Below are 8,741 nucleotides of genomic sequence, written 5' to 3'. Positions count from 1 at the left end.
GGAATATGGGGCGCGGGTGGCGCTGTGGGTTAAACCACAGAGCCTAGGACTTGCCGATCAGAAGGTTGGCGGTTCGAATCCCCGCGACAGGGTGAGCTCCCGTTGCTCGGTCCCAGCTCCTGCCCTCCTAGCAGTTCGAAAGCACGTCAAAGTGCAAGTAGATAAATAGGTACCAACTGGAAGATTGGGGAAAGATGTGGAAGGTGAATTTAAAATTTACAGATTGTATCTTATTGAAAGAGAATTATATGAAAATGATGTATAGATGATATATTACGCCAGAGAAAGTGGCAAAAATGTATAAAAAGAGATCTAAAAGCTGCTGGAAATGTAAAGACAAAGATGGTACATTTTATCATATGTGGTGGGAATGCAAAAGGGTTAGAAATTATTGGGAAATGATATATAGTGAATTGAAAAAAATGTTTTAATAGACTTTTGTTAATAAGCCAGAAGTTTTAGATCAAGATTTTAAAAAAGAAAATTGAAAATTATTTATGTATGCAACAACAGCGGCAAGAATTATTTTAGCACAAGCTTGGAAGACAGAAGAAATACCAACGAAAGAACAATGGCCGGGGAAAATTATGGAATATGCAGAACTGTCAAAATTAACAGATAAATTACATGAAAAGGATAACAAAGACTTTAAAAGAGAATGGGAACTATTTACAACATATAAGAAAAAACAACATAAAGAATTGGACTCAGTGGCAGGGTTTGAATAAACAAACACAATTGTATATAACAAAAAGTAAGATTATATATATTAGGAAAATTTTGGGAAATAACACGCAGGGTGAGTAATATGGAAATAAAACAAAATGGGAATACGAGGGAAGTCAAGGGGAGGAAATATGGAAAATTGTTAGAGAAATATTGTTAGAGGATGTATACATGGAAAAACACACACACACACACACACACACACACACATGTATGTGTGTGTGTGTGTGTGTGGCTGCTTTAAATGCAAGCTCCCTCAGGTGTATCCTTTTCATTTATTAATTAACAGAGAAATGAATAGCCAGGAGTGGGTTACAACAATCATTTAAAAACACCATACATGATAAGATCAAGCAATATTACAGAAAAACTCAATGCATTCACAAAATCAGCACATTGATGAGGGCAGCCCACTTAAATGTGGTCACATGTGCAGGGCTGTGTGCAGCAGTTGTGCTTAAAAAAGGTGTCAGAATTCAGTCCCAAGACAGCCCAAAGTCTGCACTGGAAGAGCACTAGGGAAAATTGGATTCCTGAGTCTTTGATGCGCTATGCAAATTAAGGATAAGGTAAAGGGGACCCCTAACTATTAGGTCCTGTCGTGACCGACTCTGGGGTTGCGGCGCTCATCTCGCTTTATTGGCCAAGGGAGCCGGCGTAAAGCTTCCGGGTCATGTGGCCAGAGCAGCGCACGGAAACGCCGTTTACCTTCCTGCCGGAGTGGTACCTATTCATCTACTTGCACTTTGACGTGCTTTCGAACTGCTAGGTTGGCAGGAGCTGGGACCGAGCAACGGGAGCTCACCCCGTCGCGGGGATTCAAACTGCCGACCTTCTGATCGGCAAGTCTGTGGTTTAACTCAAAGCGCCACCCGCGTCCCAGAAATTATGGATATTTGCATGCAATTTTGAGCTGCATCGCTTCTTCTCCTTCCACAAGTCACGGGGGAGAGCAGAGTCACACAAGCACAGGCACTTCAAAACCCTGTGCAGCCGGCATCATCTACATATTTTTTCAAGCTGACCTCAACCATAGGGACTAGAAACTTCCTTCATTCTGTTTAAGTGAAGTGGAAGTTTCTCAAGACACTGAGCTCTCTTCCCAGTTTCAAATTCATTTGTGCTAAATCGTGGAGCAGACACGCTCCTGCACCGGCCCTGATTATTTTCTACTGCAAGACATCTAAGTTTACATGCTGACACTAAAAGGAAACATCCCTGGAGCAATTAAAAATCGCCAACCAATGGAAAAACAAATAAATCATTCAAGGTGGCGCTGTGGCTTATTTCGAGCAGGCTGTCCTGCACACACACACACACACACACACACTCCTTCCAACCATCTCAAAAAGTTATGTCTCTTTCCCCCGCTTCTCTATTAAAGGTGAATGTTTGGTTGCTATAGTGATTATTTCCCACTTCGAAACATTATTGTGCTTAATAGCCGCTTTAGGCAAAGGGAGGCAAAACAGAAAATCATGATTTGGCCGTCTCGCAAATGGTCAGCCTCTGTGATCTCTCATTTCTGAGCAACTTTTAAGTGTCTCTGGCAGTGATTCCTACATTCTCCAAAATGTCGTGTGCTGTCATTACGCCCCGAGAGCCTGAATGGTGCACAGCAGGGCATCCGCTGCAGCAGAGGTAGAGGCGCCGTGTAACAGAAATCACCGTTAAGGTAAACTCATTTGTTGGGCTCCAGCATACAATCAGCTTCTGAAATCGTGCCCTCCACCTTGTTGACCAAAGGAGCTTCAAGGCTAACAACAAAATAAAAGGGGGAGGACAAGACCCCTCCCCGGGGAGTTAGATTTAAAGGTACTTTAGCCAAATAGCCTTCCAAAAGCAGTGGCGAGGAAGGCCACTGCAAGAGCTAAGTGGGGCAGGCTCAAGATATTTTGCCGCCCGAGGCAGAGCAATAAACTGTGAACTCTCCTCGCAAGTCCCCAAGGGAGCTCAACTAGTTTTGGCACCTGAAGGAAGAAAATCCCCCTCCCTGGGAGTAAAAATACAGTAATAAAGTTGCATTTATCGTTTGGCACGTTTGACAAATTTAATAATAATAATAATAATAATAATAATAATAATAATAATAATAATAATAAATTTTATATATATCCCGCTCTCCCCAGCCGAAGCTGGGCTCAGGGCGGCTAACAACAATCAAAATAATCCAACATTCTAAAAACATTCATTATAAAATTAATTAAAATCAAATTGATGGCAACCATTAAGCAAAATTCTGTGCAGATTGCCAGAGGAGGGGGTCAGGCTGCGCCCTGACCAAAGGCCTGGTGGAACAGCTCTGTCTTGCAGGCCCTGCGGAAAGATGTCAAGTCCCACGGGGCCCTAGTCTCTTGTGACAGAGCATTCCACCAGATTGGAGCCGCAGCCGAGAAAGCCCTGGCTCTAGTTGAGGCCAGCCTAACCTCTCTGTGGCTTGGGATCTTCAGGATGTTTTTATGTGCAGACCGTAAATTTCTCTGTGGGACATACCAGGAGAGATGGTCCCATAGGTATGAGGGTCCTAGGCCGTATAGGGCTTTAAAGGTTAAAACCAGCACCTTAAACCTGATCCTGTACTCCACCGGGAGCCAGTGCAGCTGGTATAGTACCAGATGAATATGATCTTGCAGCGAAGACCCCATAAGGAGTCTCGCCGCGGCATCCTGCACCCGCTGGAGTTTCTGGGTCAGTCTCAAGGGCAGCCCCACGTAGAGCGAGTTACAATAATCCAGTCTGGAGGTGACCGTCGCATGGATCACAGTGGCTAGGTCAGGGCGAGAGAGATAAGGAGCCAACTGCTTAGCTTGGCGGAGATGAAAAAATGCCGCCTTTGTTATAGCTGTAATCTGCGCCTCCATAGAGAGGGAGGTATTGAAGATTACACCCAAACTCTTAACGGACGGTGCTGGCACTAATTGCACCCCCGCAAGAGATGGGAGTTGCCCCCTCAATCCCATGTCGCCCCGTCCCAGCCAGAGGACCTCTGTCTTCGAAGGATTTAACTTCAATCGGCTCTCACGTAACCATCTAGCCACAGCTTCCAGACATCTGGTCAGTGTGTCTGGGGCCGAGTCAGGATGGCCATCCATCAACAGATAGACTTGGGTGTCATCGGCATACTGATGGCAACCCAGCCCAAAACTCCGGAAAAGCTGGGCAAGGGGGCACATAAAGATGTTAAAAAGCATCGGGGAGAGAATTGCACCCTGAGGCACTCCACACACCAAGGAGTGGCGCGATGACAATCCCCCCCCAAGCGCCACCCTCTGTCCCCGACCAGAGAGAAACGAGCGCAGCCATTGAAGGACTGTGCCCTGGATCCCCACGTCAGCAAGGCGGTGGTCCAGGAGTTCATGATCGACCATGTCAAAGGCTGCTGACAGGTCTAGAAGAATCAGCAGCCCCGACCCTCCTCGATCCAGCTGCCTGCGGAGATCATCTGTTAGGGCGACCAGAGCCGTCTCGGTCCCATGACCCATGTGGAAGCCGGACTGGAATGGATCGGGAGCCGATGTTTCATCCAGAAACCTACCAAGCTGTTCAGCAACCGCTCTCTCAATCACCTTACCCAGGAATGGAAGATTCGAAACCGGGCGGTAATTGGATAGATCTAAGGGATCTAATGATGTTTTCTTTAAGAGCGGATGCACCACAGCCTCCTTCAGTTCCCCTGGGAATATCCCGGTGCCAAGGGACAAATTGATGATATCACCCAGGGGGGCCCGCACCTCGTCTGGACACGCTCTAATCAGCCAAGACGGGCACGGGTCAAGAGGACAGGTGGTGGGCTTTCCAGCTCGGAGGAGTCTGTCCACATCGGCTGGGGATAGCCGGTGAAAGTGGTCCAATACTGGACCCGAGGACATTCGAGGGGTCTCCAGTTCCTTTATTGTATCCAAATTGGCAGGGAGGTCATGGCGGAGCAACAGGACCTTCTCCGCAAAAAAGCTCGCAAATGCCTCACAGCTGTGTGTCAAATTGTTATTTAAATTTGGCTGTCCTTCAAGGGACGTTAAAGACCTAATTATACTAAATAATTGCGCCGGATGAGAGCTAGCGGAGGCAATGGAGGCCGAGAAGTAGGACTTCTTAGTGGCCTTCACTGCCATCTCGTAGGTTTTCATAAAAACCCTATAAGATGTTCTTAAGGCTCCGTCACGGGGACCCCACCATACTCACTCTAGCCGTCTGAGGTCCCGCTTCATTTTCCGAAGCTCCTCGGTAAACCAGGGAGCCCGGTTTCTGCGGGGTCGCAGAGGGCGCCTAGGTGCGATCTCATCGATGGCTGCTAGGAGCTGGATATTCCAGCCCTGAACAAGCTCAGTCAATGAGTCGCCAGGGGGAGCAAGGTTCCGCAAGGCCTGACGGAATCTATCAGGGTCCATCAGCCTCTGCGGGTGAGCCCAAATTGGCTCGCCACCTAAGCAGGGTGGGGGTGGAAAATCAATCCTGGCTTTCAGCGCGTAGTGATCAGACTATGGCACCTCATCGAAGGATACATGATCACATCTATACCGATGCCAAAGATCAAATCCAGCATGTGGCCTGCTTGATGTGTGGGGCCCGAAACAAACTGGGAGAGCCCTAGTGTCGCCATGGAAGACACTAGGTCCAGAGCCTGTGAGGAGGGAGTGGCATCAGCATGGATGTTGAAGTCCCCTAATACCAATAGGTTAGGGAACTCCAAGGCCCAGCCAGCCACCGCCTCCAGCAGGCCTGACAGGGTGGCTGCTGGTGCGCTAGGTGGCCGGTACACCAGCCAGACAGCCAAGCTCACCTCAGAGCCCCACACTAGGCCAACACATTCAATGCCGGGGATCGATGGTGATGGTAGAGCCCTGAAAGAACAATCTTCCCAGATTAATAATGCCACCCTCCCCCCCGGCCCACAGTCCACAACTGGTGGAGGACGGAGAAACCCGGGGCCACCATCTCTCGTAAGGTAACTGTTGCCCCTTTGCGCACCCAGGTCTCCGTCACACAAGCCAGGTCGACCCCCTGCGAGGTAAAGAAATCTCGCAGGGTGGCGGTTTTGTTGCCTATAGACCTGGCATTGCACAACACCAGTGATGGAGGTGAGTAATCCTTGCTCACCCTACCCTCGTCCCTCGGGATGAGGTGCAGATTGGAAGGGGTACGAGCATATCCGTCTCTCGATCCCCTTCGCCTATGACATCTGCCCCCACCGCCATACCTCCCTCGCCCCACTACGGTAGCAATCCCACGCCTCATACCAACCTCCATTTACAAAATAGAAAAACAGATCAAACCAAAAACAATTGTACCAAACAAAACAAATCCCCACCCCACTCAATATCCAACCCCAAACCAAAATAAACGGAACAAAATAAAAATACATCAATAAAAACCACCGTTCACGGTGGTACAACAAAGTAAAAAGTAAAAACCCCTTTAAAACACTTTAAAATATATAAAAACATTTTAAACATTTGCTGCAGCAACACCAGTGTCCTTAAAACTGTAGCGGTGGTGAGTATGGGCCCCGCCCCCAAGGCCTGGTGGAATGGGCCTACAGGAGGGAGCGGCCTTCCTCAACACCCACGGTGCAGCAGCAGCAGCGATGTCTCAGTGCCTCAATGAGGCCTCTTAAGCTGTGGCGGTGGTGAGTCAGTCTGGGCCCCACCCCCTGGGCCAAGTGGAATTAGCCTGAGGAAGGAGTGGCCTTCCCCAACTCATGGTGCAGCAGCAGCAGCGATGTCCCAGTGATTGGGGGGGGCATCCATGGTACTCACTCAAAAGCCACAATACAGTGGTGCCCCACAAGACGAATGCCTCGCAAGACGGAAAACCTGCTAGACGAAAGGGTTTTCCGTTTTTGAGCTGCTTCGCAAGACGATTTTCCCTATGGGCTTGCTTCGCAAGACGAAAACGTCTTGCAAGTGTTCCGCTTTTTCCCCGCTTCCCCCCCTTCCCCCCCTAGCTAAGCTGCTAAGAGCCTTTTAGCCACTAATCCGCTAATCCTTTAATAGCCGCTAAGGCTTTAATAGCCACTAAACCGCTAATAGCGTTATCCGCTAAGCCGCTAATAAGGTTGCTTCGCAAGACAAAAAAATCGCTAGACGAAGAGACTCGCGGAACGGATTAATTTCGTCTTGCGAGGCACCACTGTATGTTCATGGGTCTTAAAAGATGGACAGGCCCAACATTATTACAGTGGTGACTCGCAAGACGAAAAGAATCCGTTCCGCGAGTCTCTTCGTCTTGCGGTTTTTTTTTGTCTTGCAAGGCAAGCCCATTAGCGGCTTAGCGGGCTTAGTGGATCAGCTGATAAGTGGTTTAGCGGCTTAGCGGATCAGCTGATAAGCGGCTTAGCGGCTTAGCGGATCAGCTGTTAAGCGGCTTAGCGGATCAGCTGATAAGCGGCTTAGCGGATCAGCTGTTAAGCGGCTTAGCGGCTTAGGATCAGCTGATAAGCGGTTTAGCGGATCAGCGGCTTAGCGGATCAGCTGTTAAGCGCCTTAGCGGATCAGCTGATAAGTGGCTTAGCGGATCAGCTGTTAAGCGGCTTAGCGGCTTAGGATCAGCTGATAAGCGGCTTAGTGGCTTGGGAAAAAGGGGGGGAAAGGAAAAAACCCCTGCAGGAACTCGCAATACATTTTCGTCTTGCGAAGCAAGCCCATAGGAAATTCGTTTTGCGAAGCACCTCCAAAAGGGAAAACCCTTTCGTCTGGCGGGTTTTCCGTCTTGCGAGGCATTCGTCTTGCGGGGCACCACTGTACTTCTATTAGGATTTTTTAAAGTTGGTGTTGGGGCTTTGCTTCTCCTCTGTGTGTGACAGCCGTTCTTTTGCCTTTGATAACCACAAAAGGGCCATTTTTCAACTTCATGTATGTCTTTCCCAAGAAGAGTAAGTTCTTACTATAGAAATTTGGCTCAACATTTTCAGCCTTCTGGAAGTAACGTAAAGCCTCTTCATAGGTGGAGCTGGGTGGCGTTGAGAATAAAGCTGCAGCTATTTTGCTCTGATACCATGGCATGTCGGCAAACGTATAACACAAAATGCCCATAAGATGAAGTGATGTAGCATCCTTTGGATTCATTTCTATCGCTTTCTGGAAGTGTTCTTTGATAACAAAAGCATTGGGAATTTTTTTCTTTATTCCTTCATAATCTCCCACATCACTGAGGCAGATTGCATACCACTTGTGCACGCTGAAACATGATTTCTCTTTCTCAAGTGCTTTTGTGGCGTAAGCAAGGGCCTCATAGATCAGCTGCTTCTTTTTCTCTGCCGAAGTTTGACTAAGGCCCGTGATGTTCGTGCCAGGCGCCACAACAGTTGTGAATTCTCACTTATTGTTACGAGGTTGTGCTCCGTGGGTTTTTCCTCTCTCATGAAACATGCTGGTACTAAAGGGTTAAGAGGTAACAAGTCGCTCTAATCACTGAGCAGCTGGAAGTCATTAAGCATCCAGGAATGTGAGTTAGTTTGTATAAATAGTCAGTTCACCCGTGTGTTTTCTCTCTTCCCCCGGTGTTTGCTAATATGAGTTAAGTTTAGAGTGAAGTTTTCTTTATGCCGGAGATAAAAGCATGTGTGCTTTATCGCCAGGGTTTTTCTTTTGTAAATAAAGTTTTTTTCCTGAGTTCCAAAGTGCTTGCTCCAAGATTCTTCATTGAAAGGTACTGACACTCCTGCCTTCTTCAACCGCTGCACGAAATTCTCTGCTGAGATAAGATTTATGGCGTTGGAAGCGCACTGGACGTTTACTTAACATTAAACTAATTAAAGTTTAATGGACAAAACATTTCTCAATTGATCTTCAACCTCTACAACTGCCTACACTTTCTGATATGAAAAAGCCCTGAGCTGTTTTGTCTCTATCATTACAGCAGCTTCTTGCACATTCATGACTGGTAAGGTTTAGCCTGAGATAGTTACCTCACTCTGCTTAATGGTAAGGTCTATGCTGGGCAGATTTCCTTTGCCTTTGCCACCTTCCCTCCCAGACCCTCAAAGTGTCCCTATTTTCCAGGGACGTCCTTGATTT

At 47.8% G+C, this 8,741-nt stretch overlaps 1 pseudogene across 1 annotated transcript; it reads right to left on the bottom strand.

The window, feature by feature from the left end:
- Window positions 1-7,474: 7,474 nt before the first annotated feature.
- Window positions 7,475-8,086, bottom strand: LOC309528679 (regulator of microtubule dynamics protein 1 pseudogene; annotated as a pseudogene). Its single transcript has one exon. The product of its transcript is annotated as a regulator of microtubule dynamics protein 1 pseudogene (transcript).
- Window positions 8,087-8,741: the final 655 nt, after the last annotated feature.

This window comes from Podarcis vaucheri (assembly GCF_965113315.1).
Source record: "Podarcis vaucheri genome assembly, chromosome: 3".
NCBI classification, from domain to species: domain Eukaryota; kingdom Metazoa; phylum Chordata; class Lepidosauria; order Squamata; family Lacertidae; genus Podarcis; species Podarcis vaucheri.
This window is presented reverse-complemented; position numbering and strand designations above follow the sequence as displayed.